Source organism: Nipponia nippon, unplaced genomic scaffold (genome assembly GCF_047370975.1).
Source record: "Nipponia nippon isolate SJK-2023a ecotype South Korea unplaced genomic scaffold, ASM4737097v1 scaffold_28, whole genome shotgun sequence".
NCBI lineage: Eukaryota > Metazoa > Chordata > Aves > Pelecaniformes > Threskiornithidae > Nipponia > Nipponia nippon.
The window spans coordinates 3,331,368-3,352,470 of NW_028262345.1; the positions used below are offsets into that span (position 1 = coordinate 3,331,368).

General features: G+C 42.9%; 1 long non-coding RNA gene across 1 annotated transcript in view; it reads right to left on the reverse strand.

Annotated features, from left to right (window-relative positions):
* Window positions 1-17,438: 17,438 nt before the first annotated feature.
* The window catches only part of LOC148054983 (uncharacterized), a 58,143-nt gene continuing 54,478 nt past the window's right edge, over window positions 17,439-21,103 (reverse strand). The window contains exon 3 of the long non-coding RNA XR_015706011.1: window positions 17,439-17,547. This is a non-coding gene — a long non-coding RNA (uncharacterized LOC148054983). The remainder of the gene's footprint in view (window positions 17,548-21,103) is intronic.

Genomic DNA, 21,103 nt, shown 5'->3' on the forward strand with positions numbered 1-21,103 from the left:
AGCATCCAGACTCAGTACAGTAACTCCAAGGGCAGTGAAACATCCCATGCAACTGAAGTAAAATTTTAACTTATATTTGTAGATGATTTCTTTTTAAATGTCCATGAAACACTATTCCGTTGTCCTGCATCTTTTAGCTCTTCCCTGGCTAAAATGCGAGTCACACACACTATCACAGCCCAGGCTGCATCTGAAGTAGCAGAAGTCAGCACATAAGTTTTTTTTCTCTGTTCTTCCTTTCCAAGATAGTAACAGTGCAGGACACTGCTAAAAGTCTGCATGCACAACTCATCAGCTTATATGGAAAGAGGAAGGACCAAGCTCTACACTATATGCCCCTAATTGCCACTATTTGCCCCAAGACAGTCTCCCCAAGCACCCTAAAGTCCAGTTGCTATTTCACGTGGATCTCTTTCTTCTCTCCTCTGCTGACTTGCCAGTCCTGGGCATCCCTGTTGACAGGACCTGGGTTCTACCCTGGTGTCAGAGCTGTCAGTCGCTTGCAGCAACTGACAGGCAGCCGTTTGGTTCGGCACAGTTGGGTGAACAGCCCCTTCCAGCACATTTTGTTATTCACATGCTCCGCCTGCTAATTGCTTTCTGAAATAGGGAAGAAACAGATGACGAGCAGAATGCAGCTCCTGACAAATTCCCCAGCACTGTAAATATGACTCACCTTGCTGTAAACAAGGAAATGCTAAGTGGTGATGCTGGTTTGTGCTTAAATTAAAAAAAAAAAAGAAAGAAAGAAAAGAAAAGAAAAGAAAAGAAAAGAAAAAGGAAAACACACAGTACAGCCAAAAAATCTCAAACTCCTGTGCTGCAAGACAGCCTGCACAAGGGTGAGAACCCCATCTATTTTGTGTGTTTCACTCTGAAGACACCTGTGAGCCTCTGGAGAGCACATGCTAATACCAGCACGACTGCAAGCCGTTTTGCCAGCACTGATTAGTGCTCAGCAACCTCTTTGTTTTGCTGAAGATACCCAGAATCAAGCTCCCACAGGCAGGCGCTCTGCCTTCAGAACTACATCCACCAAAGAATGAGAGCAAGGAAAGGTTTAAAAACAAAGAAAAGAACTTTATTTCTTTCAGATTCTAAGCATCTCTGTATCAGTTATGTTAGGTGAGCAGAGGCCCCTGCGTTTTACAGCGCACAGCTCCACCACAGAATCAAGGATCTGCTGGCTCTTTGCAGGCATTATGTCTCTGCTACTTTAAGGGAAATACAATTTGCTCTTAAAAATAATGAGATTTAAAATTAATAAGCTTGGGGCTTTCAGCTTTCTGGATTGTGAATCTGTAGGCTACACTTTTACCACACTTGGAGATTTCTGCTCTATAGCCACAAGGCCTAGAAGCTTATTTAAAAACAAAAGCTCAAGGTTCCTATGTTTCCAGGAACAGAGACTCTACAGAGAAACATCAAATACCATTAGATCCACAATCACATTGCCATAATTGACAACACTAGTATATAAGTACACAATCTTACTACTTACTTCCTGATCTAAACTATTGTGCTGTGATACGGTTCAACAGCATGAGTCACTCCACCCCAGAGACAACTGCATTTCAATACTAGATGTAGAAGCAATACAAAAACCAGGCACACGCTCACAGCTGTCATTCTCTGGAGACAGAAGGTGCTAGAAGCACTAAGATTATAGAGGCTGCAAACAATGGGAAACTCCAAGAACAACAGGTAAGTAAATGCTTTCTACAAATACCTTGCAACTCCTTGTAGAAAGACCTAAGTAGAAGAAAACTTCCATGGGTGGAAAATGAACTGTTACTGTTTGGGGCACAAGGACATCCGCTCTGATAGAAGATACCAAATAAAGTCAAGCAGATTAGGGAAAATGACCGTGGAAATTTTAATTCACAGGGTCCTTTTTCTGCAGACAGATGGTCATTTCAGCTTTCTATTCTCTAATCCCTTGTTCTGCAGAGCAAACATCCTAAATCCCAGATAATGTAGGTTTTACCATCTCATACATTTCGCACAGCATTAAGGCTGGCCCCAGCGATAGGATACATATGCTTAAACATCTGTATGCCTAAGTAAGTTACAGCCACAAGAATCACCTACCTGGAGTCAGCACAGAGGTGATCTCTGCATCCTGGCCTCCAGCCCCAGAAGCCAGCATGGGCCCCTGCTAAAGCAGTCACCTTTTCCAGTAGGCACCATGGGGATTAAACGGAACCTTCTCCTGGGAATGGCCTTTCTCTGGGACAGCCAAGATTCCTCAGCCATGTCTCTAAAGAGGAGGAAAGTCGAGCACATTTTACAGCTACCATATTACCAACACTCAGGAAAAAATACCATGTAGCCAGCAGCATGGCAGGAACTTTGCATAGTAACTGCCTGGGACTTCCAGGAGACACCAAGACCTCAGATCCATTTTTTTTCCCTGTCATTTGACTTAAAGAAGAACTGACCTGCCAAACTGCCCTTTTGGAAACAACAGCAGGTAATCCAGGTTGGAGGCAGCAAGCAGTTCAGTACAACATTACAAGAATGAGGTTTTACGTGACCTACTTATTCTCCTAACTCTGGAGGTGCACAAACTATGGGGAAGTATCAGACAGAAAGGGGGCTAGAAACTGCCCAAAGCCAAAAACCAGACCTGAAACTGTGCTGGAAAGAAATCAGGTGGTCTGGCTGCCAGACTTTTGCTCCTGGACCCAGGCAAAAGAGCTAGTTTCTGAGGCAAGAGGGAGAGGAGCAGGAGACTGAAGAAGGCTTAGTGCTCAGTAGTTCATTATGAGTTCCTCAGTTTCAGTTGTTAGCTCAAATGATTCACAAGGAATAGTAAGCATCTCATAGCCTCACAGAGAGCGTTCACAATTAAACAGATATTGAAAAGAATTTAATGAAATATGCATATTGTCTGCTTCGTAAAAAGGTGTTTAGATGACATGAAAAGACCAGAAATTAAGGATTAGATCAACAGTCACTCTCCATTTACCCTCTAATGAGTCCTGGATGGATGTGGAACAAAGGGATAGTCTGTAAGGGCTCTAAAAGAGGTAGGAGCACCTGATGTAAATCACCATATTGAGAAATAATCCATAGCAGTTTGAACCAGCTGAAGATCCAGTCTGTCTTCCACACAGGGCAAAATCTCAAAAAATGTATTGCTGCAACAGAGAAACCACACCTACACTACTACTAACGGCTGCATCAGCAAAGTCCCAATGGGACTTCAAAAGGTGTTGCACAGTGGCACTCTTTACAAGCTCCAGAGGCAGAGCAAGTCTTTGGGGAGCACAGAAGCTGTGGAGGAGCCCATGGCTGGTAACAGGGCTGCTCCAGCCACGTTGCGAGAGCAGAGCTCAGTGGCAGGGGTAGGAGACGATCCCCCTTTCTAAGGCAGTGCCAGACAGAACCCAGCATTGGATTCTCTTCCCCTGCTGTAGCAGCAGGATTGAGAGCCTTGCCTTTACCCTCCTCCCACATCATTTTGGGCAGGGGAGTAGGTTTTCATCCCCCAACTAGGAGGAGTCACCCTCCTCACACACATAGCACTTCAAACCCGCAACCTCTGCACATAGCAGGATTTGGTGCACTAAAAGCTGTGGCACAGACCTGGGCATATCCTCAGTGATGTTCAAACGTAGCCCATCGCATCTTGGGACTGTTGTTTCTGACAGGCTCTCTCATCTCGCGTGGCTAATAGCTCATTGTTTGTATTCATGCATGAGGAGTAAATTCTTCATTATTGGAGAGATCTGACATGTACAAACAATTGGAGTAAATTGATTGTATTTTCCAAATCATCACACAGACTCTAATTCTATCTGCAAGGCGTGCTAATTTGCACTAGAATTACCTCCTAAATTAGGAATTAGATCTTCTGACAGAGAAGAGCAATGACTGTCCTTGTGCTGCAAGGCTAGCTGGGGGAAGGGTGAAGGTCCCTTCCCAACTCACACTGCAAGAGGCCTCTTGTCTGCCCTCAGACTGAAATGTGGTGAAGGAGAGAGCTGATTAAACGAGGTTCCAGCGTTTTTCAGAGAGGTATCTCATTGGTTTAGATGCACATTTAAAAGGAAGAGAGTATTTAAATTTAATTGTTCTACACACAGTGCCTACCTTTTTCTCATGCAGGAAACTGGGACTCTCCTGATCCCTTGAAAACTGGGCGTATAAGGCTCTGCACATCTTTTATTTTTTTTTTTTTTTAAATGAAGATGCTCAGTACAGAGCACCACTGAAAATCAAATCTCAAAACATCCCGAAAGTGCATTTGCTCCTGCTGGAAGCAGACGAACAGGGTGCACTGTGCTCTTCCAGACATGAGGTCATCGGTGCTAATCCCAGAGGGTATGCTGTACCAGCTCATTTAGATGTAAAAGAGACTAAAACATTAAGATAACTTGAATCATGCACCCAAGAAGCATCTCTGTCTCCAGGAAGGGAAGCGATCAGAGCGTTCAGCACTTTGAAAATGCCAGACACAAGGTGTGTTTCTCGGACATTGCCTTCTCTATCTGAAACACAGCAAAATTTATACTACTTCCAGTCCTCAGATGCTCCTTTCTCAAGGGTAGGGGAAAACAAATAATGTGATAGATGTCAGTTATATTGCTTAAACAGTGAAAGGAACACCATGTAAATATATAAGCTAAATATATAAGCCTCTTAACACTCGAGTGACTCTGTGAGCAGCGGAACCAGACAACCCTGAATTTCCTACAGAAATGGATCGAGGTTTAGGCGCTGTTTTTTAGAAAGATGCATTCTCACAAAGCAGCTTTTTCTGTTCTTGGGACATTTGCAACGTCTCCCACACAGATCCTGGTTTCTAACAAGGGTGACCTTATAGTGCAGGCCCCGGTAGTGGGATTAACAGTCTTTTCTCTGGCCACCTATGTTTATGAAGCCTATAGAAATATAGGATTTTGCCAGTCCCTTTGGGTAATAAAAATAACATTCTCTTTGAGACTCACACGCTCTGGAGAAATTTGTTTGAAATTTGCAAATGGTTCAAAAGCTATCAGAGGGCCAAAGACAGCAGGATCTCAGAGGCCCTGTCTTGTTTGCAAATCCAATGAAAACCGTCTCAGAGGAATAAATATAATTATCACCACAGCCCAGAGAATGCTCACAACTTAAGCTGGACCTGACACAAAGGAATAGACGAATAATGGAGAGGGAAGGGGGAAGGCAACACCGCCTCTCTTAGATATGCAAAAATATCCAGCTAAACCCCAGGGAGTCACAAAACTGACTTTGTAAAGGCATGATTAAAGACAAAACAAACACGAGGAGTTTTATTCCTTTGCCTTTCAACTCCAGCAATTATAGAAACTTAACCTGAAGCACACTCTATCTGCAACCAGTTGATCTACGTAACTATTTATGGTCTTAATTTGAACGGAAAGCTGAGATACTCATACAATCGTGCAGTGCTAGAAACTGAAGATTTGTGGAGGGGAACAAAGGTATTTCATGACTCTTGCAATGTTTGATGAAACATTAAGATGTTTAGGTCAGGAGAGATCATGTATATTCAGCAGTTATTTCCTTGGGCACCTGAGCGTCCTTTCTCTCCTGCACTCCTTGTCAGGGAATCGTCAGATGTGGGTTTCTGGAGGGTTCAGTTCCAGCCGATTGTGTTGTTGTAGCCACACGTACAGCGTTTAGGGGACGTGCGTAACAGTGCCCTGGCACATGTTGCTGGGCTCATTGCAGACAAGGTGCTTTCTGACAGCCCAGGCCCCTTGCACACACTGACTGCAGCACTACTGGCTGCGGGAAACAGAGATGATTATGGAGACTGAGTTCCTACGTGGAGTGTGTTGTTGGATGACGATGGAACAGGACTGATGGTTTGTTTCTCTGCTCAATAATACAAATTTCCTGGGATGAATAACAGAACCAGCGAAATAACACCTGAGGTCAGTCATAGGACTGGTAAAGCATTACCTCTCTGGCAACGTCTCTCTAGGACATATACCAAGTCACCGCATACCCTAAGATGAGCCAAGACAGTACTTTAGGAAAGGAGGAATTTCACCTCTGAAAACAAAGTTTAAATCTGTTTTTGGTCCTGTGCCACCCGCAGTCTGTCTTCAAGACCATTCTGAGTAAGCATGGATTTGCGTCACAGTTCTGTATGACAGCTACATAGTTATTTCTACACTCACAACTTCGTGCAACAAAGTGCACTTAAAGAAAAGATTTTCCCGGCATTTTACTTTTTTTGATCTTTGGCGTTTGCATTCCCAAGCTTTCTCCCTCTGCCCACAACCACGAAGATCTGATGCTCACTACGGGGGACAAGGGGTGGGGGAGAGAAAGCAGCACACTGAGATTCTGGGAAAATAACGTGATTCCAGGAACAAGAGCTTTTAATGAGAAAACAAACCACACAGGTGATGCAGATGAGAACCCAGCATTATGAATCACAGTTCAGCAAGCTGGTGTCAAGTGACAGCAATGTAGCTGGGAACAGTGGAGTGCTCTCAGGCAACACGAGATGGGAGAGAAGTAGTAGACATTCCCCTAACTTCTGTTCAAACAGTTCCAACCCCGTCACTCAAAGAGTGCACAAATACATTATACTCAACCAAAAATATATCCATAAGCAGTGCACTTGTATAAATATAAAGGTAACTGATGAGGTGCTTTATGGGGTGAGCGTGTTAGTGCCCTGGCTTTATTACCTATTAGCAGTTCGGCTTGGTTAGGATCCTGCATTCTTCTGATTATGCAGATACAATCTATCATACTGTTCTGGAAACTTGGTTAGAGCTGTGCTCAGAGAGATGGCTGCAGCTGCAGCATGCTCAGAGAGAAAACACACATCATTGCTCTCTTTTATGAGAAGGAAAATTGGCCGTTGCTGCTCCTGCAAAAAGCAGCTGTTATTTGTTGTTTTCGGGGTGATTGTTGGTTTTGGGTTTCTTATTTTGAGCTATTATGATGAGTTTGTCTTCTCTTCCCACTTAACCGAATTACACAGTGCTTATGTTTCCAAGCCTCTTGTGGAGATGTACTAAGCTGGCACGCCTGCTGAAGGCCGAGCGGGGGTGATGCTTTCCTCCCCTCAAGCAGAAGCACACCTCGGGCAGGAAGGATGAGCCTGTGGCTAGGACTAGGAGCCTTAGCCAGCCACCTTAACTGCACCAACCACCTGCTGTGCAGCTTTCTCTTTCTGTGCAATAGCAAGAATAGCAAAATACCATGCCTGGACTGAAAGCCTCCGGCCTCATGGCTCTTGCAGGAGGAATGCAGTGCTGGCTTCATCGCCAGATAACTATCAGCAACGGTATCCGCTTTTGTGGCTCAAGACCTGGGCCATCGCAAGGCCCGCTTCCCCCTTCAGGGATGCTGCAAAGCCCTTTGCTACCAGAACCAAAGACCCGGTGACGATCCTAGCAATGGTGACGCAGAGCGGTTCCCAGAGAGAGAGGTGCACCCTGAACTTGGTGGCGATACATTTGATACTTGATTGCTCCCCTCCTTACCTTGGAGTACTGGGTCCTTGCTATCACAGCAATTTCTACACAGCAGAGGAGAAGAATTTACAATTATCCTAAACGCAAACTTTGCCTAAGCACAGTTTTCCACAAGGTCAGTCTGTATTTGGGCCAAAGAAACACCTTACCATTGTCAACAGCCACTACCACACCCTTCACGTAAAACTGCAGAGCGTTTGTGTGCGCAGACAGAGCCTCAACTGTCTCCATAGAAAACCCAAATGATCAGAGCCTAGCCCCTGCTTTTCAAAAAAGGGAGTGGAGGAAAAATGCAGATTTGCCTTACACTGTAGGACAGAAATACAGCCACAGTTTTCCCTCCCAAATGGTCTTTTTTAATAAAACCACCTCATCCATTTCATAAAAGCAACTCATTTTAAAATAGCACTACTTTTGCATTAAAAATGTTTCCCCTTCATAAAACACCACTGCTACATTTTTAATATAATAGCAGTTCATACTGTCTAGAATATGCTGTAGCTTATATTTAAATGGATCTTAAAAATGTTTCCAAGACACAGTCACTATTCAAAGGCATCCTTCCTCTTTTTGTCCCCACATATGGGATAAAAAAGCTTTTTAAAAACCCACAAAAGATAACAATAGATGCCTTCCTTTTAAATCACAACTGTTACCCACTTTTCAATCAGGATTATACAAGTCATCTGTGTCCACAGCACACAGAAGATGGAGGTGTGGAGTCCAAGTGTCCCGGTTTCGGCTGGGATAGAGTTACTTTTCTTCCTAGTAGCTGGTATAGTGCTGTGTTTTGAATTTAGCATGAGAATAATGTTGATAACACACTGATATTTCAGTTGTTGCTAAGTAGCGCTTACACTAGTCAAGGAGTTTTCAGCTTCTCGTGCCCTGCCAGCGAGAAGCTGGGAGGGGGCACAGCCAGGACAGCTGACGCAAACTGGCCCAAGGGCTATTCCATACCGTATGACGTCATGCCCAGTATATAAAACCGGGGGAGTTGGCCGGGGAGCAGCGATCGCTGCTCAGGAGCTGGCTGAGCATCGGTCAGCGGGTGGTGAGCAGTTGCATCACTTGTTTTTCCTGGGTTTTGTTCCTCTTTTTTGGTGTTATTTTCCTTTTGACTACAATTTATTATTCTTATTCTTATTTTATTTCAGTTATTAAACTGTTCTTATCTCAACCCATGAGTTTTCTTACTTTAGCCATTCCGATTCTCCCTCCCATCCCACCAGGGGCTGGGAGGGTGAGCGAGCGGTTGTGTAGGGCTTAGCTGCCCACTGGGGTTAAACCACGAAACCAAGCTACAGAAAGTTTAATTTCCTCTCTGTGTGTCCCTAGCTCAGTTCCTGGCATTTCCACCCAGATTACTGACAGTAACTGACACTTTCACACATCTTGATAAAAGGCCAACAGGTAAGCGCTAAATTCAAATTCCAGATCTCACACAAAAAAGGCTAGACAAGCGAGGAGTCTCAGGGCCTGATCCTGCAATCAGCTTCCTGTGCCCAGATCCATGCGCAAACTTTAATGGGTTATTATGCTGACAGGCGCTGGCAAACACATATGCATTTGGCTGGAAATCATGGTCTATTCTTTTCTCTCCTAAGCAGCAGGATGTTTCATTAACTAAAAGCAAGTCATTAAGGCAAAAAAAAAAAAAAAAAAAAGAAATGGGAAATCCAAAATAATTTTGTTCATTTTCGAAGAGTGCAGCAGTCACTCAGATGCACTGCAAAACACTGGCACAAAATAAATGTTAAAACAAGAGACTTGCCCTGTGCTGCCAGCTGGCTGCAAACCTCAAGTCTGCTGACAGCAATATCAGAAGCTGGTTGTATCTTTGCACTTGGTGATGGTCAACCCACGTGTCCAAGACAATTCTAGCTGCTGTCGCAGAACTGCTGTCCCCTATAAGCCTTAGGCTTCTTAATATAATATTTCTCATTTGCATATTAGATGGTTCAACTCCTTGAGCCTTCTAAGCGATAGCCCCTTTGCATTCATCTTGCCTGTATGTACTTTCTACTTGTGAAACCTCCTTTCCCTGGAACTAAATCCTCTGTTATTGTCCCCAGCCCACACACATCTACAGGCATTCTTGGCTTTGACTCACATTTCTGCACAACCTGCACCAAACCTGAAACTCCATTTCTGTTAATAGCATTTTAGCCATCCTCCAACATTTTAGCTCAGTTTTTTCCTTATACAAAGTCCATGCAAACCATGGAACACTTTTTTGAAACCACTGCAGAACTGAGTGCTAAAGGCCCAGAGAATGGTTGCCCTCTGTACAAAGGTCTGGGACGCCAGGAAAGGGAAGCAGCACATGTTATCAGCAGATCCAATTTGCTGCATGTCTGTAGATGGAACTGTTGTAAACACACAGTTTAAAAAGAGTGGGGCAAAGCTGGATATACGGATATTTATTTTCCCCGTGGGTATAACATGAAGCAGAAAGAGGTGAAGTGATTTGCCTAAGGCAGCGGATCAATTCAGCAGCAAAATTAAAAACTGAGTGTGTGACCCTTGACGGTCTGATGATTAGCCCACCTGACTACACCACCTCTTGCCTGATCTGCAGAACGTTTATATCCCAGCATCATTAGTTTGTTGTTTTTACGCAGGCTGAATTTACACAGCAGTGAAAAAAGAAAATATTTAGAGAAAGGGATTTGCTACAAGAGGATTCTGTATTAACTAGGCAGGGATATGGAATTTATGAGACACAGATAAGCATTCAAGGAACTAGGGAAGAAGTATTCATTTGCTGGCAATATGTATTCCCATGCAGCAGAAATTTTTTCCTTCCGATCAGCAAATCACACCTTTTGCAGCAGGATTAGTTGATGCCTTTAATGATAATGTAAGAAGATTATATTTTCCCTTTCTCTTCACAAGTCAAAGCTCTTAAATACAGAGAACCAGCTTTCTTGAAATATCACTATGGAATTACCACTCTGCTCACATAAAAAGCTAGATAGGCCATCAGAGTGGAGCAAGGGTATTTGCCTCAAACATATTCCCACAACAGCTCAGCAAGAGAAAATAGCAGGAGCAGATGAACGCTTCAGATCGCCTCTCTGCTGAGGGCCTGTCAATTGCCGTATATCCTGATCCAATGATAGTGCTCAAGAGATTAACAGATGCTCTTGGCTTTCTGATGGAGACCTAAGATATGACTCCATCCAAATACTGAGCAACACTGCCCTTTTGGATGCTTCGGGGCCATCTGAGCTGTAGCCAAGGCTGAGGAAAATGGCCATTGACCATGGGAGTTGGCAAGCAGGGGAAAACTGTTCTGCATTACCCTAGCTCTGTCCCTAGCAGCTTCTTCTTGTGAAAGGGTTTGTAGCTTAACGCACTGGTATCCAGGGGATATTTATATTGGAAGATGCAAATTATCAAACATTTCTCTAAGACAGAAAACTCTAATTAGCAAATAGTCCATCCCGGCCCAGTTAAGCATTTAGATTGATTGACAGAGCTGAGCAGGTCTTGGAAACTGAGCTGCAGCATTTTTTAATAGCAGAAGGCCTACCCTTTCAAAGTTTAGATACAGGGGAGTTGAAAGTAAGCCAAAGTGAGGAAAGAAGAAACCAAAGGTATAACAAAAAACTGGCTGGGGATGGGAGGGGAGAGCTTTCTGTGAATTAAATGATTCAACCCAGTCACTCTGGTCCTCTTAAAATTCTTCTCTCCTGTTACTGAGTAACAGAAAATCATCGCACTTTGATTAGTTTGGGTACCTATGATTAGGGATTCCTAATCCATTCCCCATTTATCACCTACCTTGCCAGGGGAAGGCTGGGTGGCACAAAGAGTAAGTGTTCTCTTTAGGTAGGCATCTTTAATGAAAACCTTTCTTGAACGATAAAGGGCTGATCCAAGAAAGCTTTCACAGGACTTCTTTCTTAGGAAGAGCCTCAAACACAAAGTGGTGGTGGGACTGTTTATAGCTCATGAAACTTCCAGCCCTTTCCATCACAGGGTGATAAGTACCTAAAAAATACCAAGAAGACAGCTGCTTATGGGAAACTTAATAGAGAGAGAGACACTATTTTTCTCTATATTTTGAACCTGCTTTTACAATCCCTTATATGAGACCTTACTCTCTGTTAAAGTCTAGTGGATGATTTACAGGTATAGAAAGGACCTAATCTCTATAGAACTACATAGTTTTTGACTTACTGCTAAAGAACCCTTTTTAATTCTAAAGAATTCTTTTGGTTTCACCCTTCTGAAATTCCACAGGCCTCTCAGACATCAGTATGGATTTGCGAGGCAGACAAACAGCATTTTTTTAAAAGCAATAGAACAGAAACAGAGCTGAGTACCAGTACAGTGACTGTGGTCATTTCCCTACTGAGCAACAGTGATGCTGTTTGCTACATTGTGCACCAGCCCCTGAGCCTAGGAGAGGCTGATGAGCAGTATTGCTGCTTTCATATTTGTACCACTCCACAATTCAGGGGAATCCAGTAAAGGGAACCCGAGAAAAGGTTTTCCTGGGTAGAAACTACACAGACACACTGGAAAACAAAAGGAAGGCTGAATATGTTTTGATGCTTACTGTTTGCATACTGCCCACGGTGTCCAAAGTCCTTTGCAGACATGCACAGAGACACTGCTTCAGTCCTAAAAGACTCTGGCAAATCAGGATGTAAAGAAACAAAGGGCTATGTTGCTTCTTTCATGCACACCCGTGTCAGGGGCTTTGATTTCATTGCCTCCCTGGACACTGGGATTTCAGAGATGTGACTGTCTATTTCCAGTGATCAATGGAAGAAACTGATCAGTCTCAGAGTTCTTTTGGAGCACAGGCTAACTGAGCAAACTGACAGTGGGTTGTGTATAAATTGAAGAGGGAGCTACAGGTAAAAAAAAAAAAAAAAAAAGAATTGTTTCTACCAGAGCATCTGGAATAAACCCAAGCGCAACAAAGAGAGATCATTTCTGGGAAGCCAGACTGGTTTATTTGTCTTCATATCATTCATCTTCCTTGTTGCTGTACCTCTACCCATGTGTTTCTGCTGCTCCCTGAGCCAACGAAATGAATAAAAATCCCAGGTTGAGCCTTTATTAGCGTGTGTAATGCAAGTCAAGCTGCTCTGAACGTCCTCTTGTTGGGTATTAATGCAGCATGCCATTTGTTACACAAGTATTTTGCTGTGGCAGACAGAAAGTGACATTTATGGGTCTATCATGAGAATGAATTTCACCATCCATTAAAATGATGTACAGGTAAACACTCCATTCATTTTAAATCTATGAGCTTTGGTTCTTTCTCTGCTCTGGTAGATAGGTCCATCAATACAGCTACTATTAGCCAAACTATTTGCTGGGAAGTGAGAACTACTGAAAAATGTTACAGGCCTGTAATTAAAAGGATTGTAGCTTGAAGGGAGAGTACAGGAATTAAAGTTATTAGTGAACTCTCCTCTTACAAAACTGCATGTGTGCAGCAGCTGTGATGCCTCTCTAGAGCTCTGCTGCTGGAAAGGCATTGTCCCATTCAGTCACGAGGAAACACTGCTCCTGGCTCAATCATCTACTAGAACCGAACCCAGGACCAGGAGATCTACAAAATATGTATTTACCATTCAAAGTAAAAAAAAGGACAATGTCTGGAAAAACTATAAATCTGACGGCACAATGGATTTATAAACCTCTCTGTGGGGTACAGCCACTGAAAGAAGACAAGCGAGTGTAAGATATTGACACTGGCTCCTCAGCTACCAGCTGGAGCTGTTGCCTAGTAGGGCAGGTTGGTGTTAATCAGCCACCATGTCCCAGGGTAAGTTCTTAACACAACACACTACAATACTAAAGAATCCTCTGCTAGGGAGGATTTACATTACGTATGTTTTCTAGAGAATTGCTATGAGAAATGCGCAAGGTAGAAAGAAAACATGCTATAAATGTAAGCCACGTCACTTGGAAAATGAAGTACTGTTGTTTATCCACTGTAATTGTAGAAATTAAGGTAATAACAATTACAATTAAGTGACTCATATGTACTACTGTGCAATTAATTTAGGCTTAGAGGCAATGTTATTGTGTATTAAATAAAAGCCAAATGATGATATATGAAGTTGTCTCTGTGATTCAGCCGGTTGCACTGCTCATCTGGACCCAGAACCAGGCCATCTGCAGTGCAACGTGATGTTCAAGGAACCTGTACTTACGGAAGAGGTCACGCTTCCTTTGATGCAACATTAAACTGTCTCTCTGATGACCTTCGATGCTTTTTGCAAAGTCAAGTTGTTCATCTGGCTTTCTTGGGCAAATGCCAGCCTAAGAGAGTTGTATTTGATCTATTTCAGTTTCAGTCATATTTGTTTGCCATTCCTGTTCTTTTGGAGTGTGTTCCTAACATCAGTTTTAATAGTTTCAAGCAAAATGTTGGTGCTATGTTGGACTTCCTATGTATGAGTCAAATCCGGAGGTCCTTTGTATGGTATATTACACAGTATTATTTAGACAGACGCCTTAGAGTTGAATTATGCAAGGATCTCACATACTGGTCCACCATGAGCAGTGTCACTAGTTCAGCACAACACCAAGCCAGGGGCCCTGTGTAAGATTACAGTCAGGCAAAGGCTCCTCCTCTACCCACAGACAGACAGAAATTATGCAGAAGCTTCAAAAGAAGAGCTAGTTATCTCAGCTGTTTACCGACAGTGAAACATCACAGTGACAATCACAGGAACTATATTCTTAAGATAAATTGCCTGAGTTCCACACACACTTGTTGCATTTATGTGAACGCTTTTCCTGCAGGGAAGCCACAAAGAGGTTTTGCGAATGTTTTGAGCCACTGAATCTCTAATCCTCTCTGTCAGCTTTTAACTCTTAACTTGCTGACACTCATTATAAAAATATGGTTGTTCATAGCAAAATGTGTGTCTAGCCCCACAAATCAAAAGAGAAGGTAATGTTCATGTGTCTCTTTTTAAATTGAAATTGCTACATTTCCACAGTCTAAATATTTCTAACTTAAGTTTATGATTTATCGCCTGCAGTCTCCTACTTATCCACTAAGAAGCAGAGAAATTAGAAGTTATGGCAGGAAAACTTTTAAGAAAGAAATATCTTTCTTTTCATGATACTATTCTTAAAATAAGTGAAAAGAGCGTACAGAAAAATCAATGCAAAAAAAATTATTTCTAAGTAGGATGTGTTACAAAATACTCCTAGAGGCATCAGCAGGTCTAGAATCCCCATAAATATGTTTTCCATAATCAGCCAGTATTTAATTAACACCCAGAAACTGCCTGACAGAATCTAAATGGAATCTTTAAGACACTTAATTTAGAAAGTGTGGCTGAAATGTACTGGAAGTGGTTCTCCTGGCCTGGCCATCCAGTTGTTTCTCTCGCACAGATGCAAAAGCTTTATCTCATGGGCAGCTTGTATGAGTTTGGAAAACCTGAAAAGCTACAATTCACTTTCAAAGTGGATCTATTTAATTCATTCTCCTCTTTCTTTCAATTACAGCCCCTTCCCTGAGGAAAGGAAACCAAAGAGAACCTGTTAGCTGTGGCTGAAACAAGGAACCAGAAAGCAAGTAGGTAAAAAAGGGTATTTCCTAAAAACTGCTTTAGGAATAATTAATAAAACTGCACAGTTCTTGTTATACCAGGCATACGAAGTATTTTCAGAGCAGTCCTCACTCTCCTTGCTAATTTCTGTTCAGTCATTTTGACATGTATGCTTTCAACTGCCTTTGTATCAGCTAAGCTTTTTCTTTGATCTCTTTAGTAGCAGGGGTCCTTGGAAAAGTATTTTTATTAAAAAATATGCCCTGGAAAATGTTCTATTGTAAAATCAGTCCTGGTGTGGCAATCACTGCCTCGCAGTTTTCTGAGCAAGGATTAAAGCATGATACTTCTGTGGAAGACTGCAAGAGATTAGCTAGCATTTTCAGTGGAAGAAGGAGAAGGGTTCAATTTGCCTGCAGAGCCTTACCAAATCCCACTAAAAATCCACCTTGCCAAAGACACTGTGTCTCAGAGTGGGTAAAACCAAATGTGAAGGAAAAAGTGTAACCAGAGGGCAAGCATACCTCTCCCCAACACAGTCTCCAGAGATGGGCATGTCAAAGATTTCTTGATTCACAGGTGGCATCTTTGTCTTTCACAGACATGCAGGATTTTTTATTTTTTTCCCATTAATTTGTGCAGGCATACCTGTGTGTTTTGTCATTTTCAAGTAGGTACAAATGACCTAGAAAAATCCTGCATTTCTGCCTGGATTCTCATTGCCTCTTCCCAGTTTTGACCTGACTGAGACACTTCAGACAACTCAGACCCTTCTTCAGTACTCTGTGATTTCAGCTGCTGTGGAAAGCCCTCATTTCAGATAGGGCAGGGAAGGGAGGAGGGAGTAGATGTTGCAGAAAATATGAACGCTGGAGAAACGCAGCTCCTGATTTCATGTGGAGGGCCCCTGCAGCACGGTTAGCAAAGGGAACAGAAATGCCAGCTGACGTGCATGCAGAACGGCCCCTAAATAGAAGGCTTTTCAGAGCTCCTCCCTAGGCTGTGACAGCTCTTTACTAAAAGGCACTGCAAAAATGTTGGTCAACCAAGGAGTCCCTGCACTCCAGGAGAGTGGGCTTGACTCCCTGACACACTAATGCGGTGCGGCTGGAGTTACCTTTCCCAGAGCAATACGTGTACTCCAGCACAGGGAGTCAGAAAACAATCAGGGTTAGCCTCTTCCAAGCCCCATTTCTCTTATCTATTTTACCCCTGTGTCAGCACACGTTCTTGGCACTAGAAAAAATCCTGCTCTGGTGGAGATTTGAAATTCCGGGTGCTTTTCGTATTGAAACTTTGGCTGTTTTCCCATCTCATCTTCAATTTCCATTGCGTGCAACCTGTGTAGCTCTGCAACTCCAAAGCAGTTGAGCTACCAAGATCACGTAAGACAGAACAACACAGCCTCAACAGATCTCCAGAACACATTTCACTCTTTGATAAAGGTCCAGAGTAGCTCCTAAAGGTGCCTGGGCTTTTACACACCATTTCAACGTAGAGGGTATTCTCATGACATAAAACCGTCTGGATGCCCTGCCACAGTACCTTCACAGATGTCATCTCTCAGAAAAGCTGCAGCTGTTCACTGGTGGCTGAGCTATTTCCAGGCAGCTGTGCTTAGCCTATTGTTTCCATTGCAGACAAGGGATGTTTGCAAATGCGTTCGAATTTCCCCAGCCACAGTGGATGTATCTATGCTAGATTTTTAACTGATTGTAATGGACACAAGATAATTTACACATTATAAAGATTGATCTACAATGCAGAACGATTGTTTCTAGCCTTTGGAGTAAGGCTTTGAAAAACAGCCATTTCTTTTTGTGAAACAGAGGCATTCAATCCCATTCACAAAATGGCAAATAAGAAGGCGGCAGTGTCAGTTGAAAGAAAATTATCTCAGGGAAACTCATACTGGCCACATGTCCTTTTTCACTTTTTTTGGCAGCAGGATATGAGACATACTGCTCCAAGCTCAGAGCATCCCCCTGCCACTGGAAGAGAAGTCAAGCCTAACCTCAGCCTGTGGGCTCAGTTTGTCTGCAGATCTTGTTCACGTACTTAGCAAAGCATAACATAACACAGGCTAAATGTCCAAACCAAACTGTTCACAGGGAACCTTTCATGCATAGGGACAGAAGGGGAAAGTACTCACACAGCGGCATTCAGACCAAGGATATAGAGGTGATATAGCAATTCTGAATACTGGGCGTTTCCTATTACTTTGGGAGCTAGGGCTTCAACTCTTTCCAGTCCACTTTCTCGGCAGTCTTGCATTACTTGAACAAGTAAGGACATTAGCAGAAACCATACCCTCGCTGTGGTCTAGCTATTCACAAAAAGACGACATTTCTGGGCAGTGAAAGACTACAGAAAAATAGCTTGGAAAGTGTCCCTAGAAAGATTCTGCAAGGCAAGGGTCAGTACACTTACGGTGAGATGAAAACGTGGTGTGCCCAAGGCCATGAAAGGGTCAGCGAGTTCCTGCGTCACTCAGCAATGATGGTACCCAGCATCTGCCAGGGGTGGGTCCAAATACCCTGTTTAAAGGACAAACAAAAAGCTGTAGTCCCAAAGGTGCCAAGATCACACTTGTATGATAGAAAACGCAACTTCATCATTAATTAATTCAGTTCTGCAGAGCACTCCAAGATTCTTACGTAAAAGGTACCAAATAAATCCAAAGCATTATTAACAAAACGTTCAGTCTTTTTACAAATTAATTAATTTGTGATATTTCCTTAATGAGAAATATTATCTAATGAAACTACCACACTACATCAAACAGATGCATACTATTCAACAGCTAATCCAAGAAGAGAGAGTGATAGTAAAATGTCTTTAGGGTTTAACAGGGGAATAATAAACAAACAGGCAATCACATATGTTTCATTTCATTTAATATCTGCTATCTGTGTGTGAATAAACATTTCATATCGCACCTTTTGATGGCTGCCACAACAATATTTCAAAGAGAGAGCTACTTCTTCACAAGAAAGTGGAAGTTGCTCTTCTGTGAGAAAAGATAGATGAAAGACAGCTTTGCGATGTAGTTCCAGCACAGCCCCAGACCTTTTGAACCGTTAGGATTTATATGTCATTAAATAATTAACTCAACGATGCATGAGAGAAAGTAATGTGACGCTCTGTAAAAGACCTCAATTAATTGCTTTCATTTCAGGAGACACTGAGTCTTCATGATGAGATATAAGCGAGGTGAACTTTATTTCAGAGATTGTCTGATAGACGCAGTCATAAAAAAAGTGAAAAATGACTTGTTCAGATAAGACTTTTGTTTGCTAGAATGTTTTTTGTGTTGCAGTGTCTTTGGCTTAAATTAACTGACATAATCAGATGCCAAAAAAAACCCGCTAGGAGCCTTGCCCTTGTGCTACTCCATTCGCTTTGTACTGTTCCCTCTCCTCGTGAATTCCAGGGACAGTAAGAGGCATACCAAAGCATGTCTGAACCATGGATTTTTAATTAATTTATCTGCTGCCTTTTATCTTTCAGTATTCACAAGCTGGTATAAGCAATTTGATTTAAACTATCTGCCGCATTCTGCCACCTCTCTTGGGATTATCCTGTAGTCTAATAGGATATAATTCCTGATAGTGTAAACCTCTCTGTGCTTTATTTAATCCCACTAGTTTTATTCAGACTTTACCACCTCACCATTAAGCCCCTTCCTATCTTGGCACCCACAGCCTTTCACAGGCTGGTCCTGCAGCGACTGGAAGGAGGAACTGGAAGGCTCAAGTCCTAGACTCAATCCCCAGGGCATCACGCTATAATCAATTAAGTAGTTGGACAATCCATTCAGTAGAAATAGAGAACAGTCCACAACCAACTCTCTGACCCAACCTCTTACAAGCCTAGTGCCAGCTCCAAGGTTGGGCAAATGTAATTTAAGCTAAATTTAGAGTAAGGCTCTTTCTTGTTCTTCCAGCCTGTTGCAATTTGGTGAGTGGGGAGAGAACCGCTGATGGTAAAACAAGGCAGCAGTGGAATATTCACTAGTTTAGGTTTCTGGTCAAAGGTCTTCAGCTAGAAGGGAGCATTTCTAATCCCAGATTTAACATAGGTGGAAACGAAGTCACTTAACAGAATCGATTTCCAGCCATGCAATTTGTGTGCCAGTGACCATGCTCTTAACTCAGCCCATGGTGAGATAACCTGCACTTAACCCCGAGGAAGATTAGGACTATATGATCCAGATGGGGCTATTTTAGCCAGGTTGCTGCTTCATTATTTAAAAGGTTACCAAAAAAAAAAAAAAAAAAAAAGTTAATCTGGTGCCATCTGCTCAGGATGAGGTGAGAAGAATTCTGCCAGCATCTTATGTTCACCCCTGTCTGCTGGGTTCACACGGGTATCCATTCCCACTTAATTACATGCTGTCACATTTACTGCTGTTGCCTTTGAACTGGCACCCGAAGGCTGGAGAGTGGCTCGAGAGAAATGCTCTTCTCTTTTCAGCAGATGGCACAGCCTTGGCCAGCAGGAGACAGGTTGCGGTGAGTGTTGAACGGATGCTCTCTGCCCTGTTTCCAGCAGTTCCCTGCTGAGAGGATCAGGCATTGCAGGCTGTCTGGGAAACTGGAGCTCTCACCACTGGGAAGACTGTTCTCCAGTACAATCTCGAAACAAACAGCTTCGCAATTTGTGTGAGGAAGCACAGCAGGCCACTACCAGGTCTGTACTGTTTCTGCTGGGGATGGTGCAGCAGGAAGAGAGGTGGAGAAAAGTTGATCCTGCAAGATTTTTGCACACAGACAGGAAGGAGATACCAGCATCAGCCTACTGCTCCCAGACTGGAGGCAGGTGTCTTCAAGCCATGGTCAGGAGGCTTGTCATCATGCTTGGTCATCATGCCTCAGATCAGAATGACAGTTTCAGAGCTGGATGTCACTGTGTGGGATGTCATTCACCTGAGGTGGGAGAATACACACGGTAGCATGAAAAGACAAATGCTGTGTTCTTTAGAGCTCATATTTTTCAGCTGTCCCCAACTCTGCAAAAGGAGGCAGGTCCTGACCTTCTAGGAAGCGTGTATTGCCAAGCACGGTTTATTCTCTCACCTTGGCCACTTTACACCTCCTCTGCTAGTAGGCAGCACTGTCAGGTCAGGAATAATAAAGTCATACTGTGACTACAAGACAGTCATTGCTCACTTTCCACAGTCTCTGTTTCTGCAGTACAGCTAGCTACTTGCAAAGACAAAAATCACCTTGACCATGACAGTGAAAGAAAAGGGTGCATCTAATGGGCTCTTAATTGGGTGGGACTGACAGGCAGTTGAGGTTCTCCCTGCCTGAGGCTCTGGAAACCAAAGGGAACGGACTTTCCATGGAGCCAGTGACATCAGCTGTGGTCTTCACGTGAGCTGCCTGGAATGAGCTTCATTAATGTTTTCCTTGGTATAATCCATCATCCCTTCAACAATGCATTTCTGACAGTTAATTAGACTCCACAGAGTGGAATAAGTAGTGTCGTGTTTGGAATTATAATCCGTTACTGAAAAACAGATCGTATAAGGCATATCACCAGCCGGAGCTCTTGGACATCTTAAGTAGTTTTTATTCCAAAAGCTTGGTAAACTGTGTTTAGTAAACAATTCTGCAGCATATTTGCAAATGGCTTCATTACAAAGAAGAGTCAGGAATCAGAGGCCACCTGTTCATTAGCAAAACCCCAAATAAACAAACAAATACATAAATAAATTCAGCCCCTCTCAATGAAGATGAAACCCAAGTGTCATTAACTACCCTGGATCACACTCAGTACATTAGAGATGAAATCCTTCTCCATCTGATGCCTGTGGCAAAGTTCCTGCTGATTTCAGCGCAGCCAGGACTTGACATGAGAAGTCAGTTACATCAACTAGAATGCAAGAAGGATGCAAAATGCTGCAGTGGTGACCTGCTTCATCTGGATTACCTGGGACATTTGTTTTTTGGAAAGGTGCTGTTATTTACTAGGTATGCAGAACAAAACCAGGAATCTGGGAATGGCTTCTAAGTACAACTGTGATAAAAATAATCACCCTGAATAACACTAATAATAATGAGATTGGATTCATAATATTAGTGACTT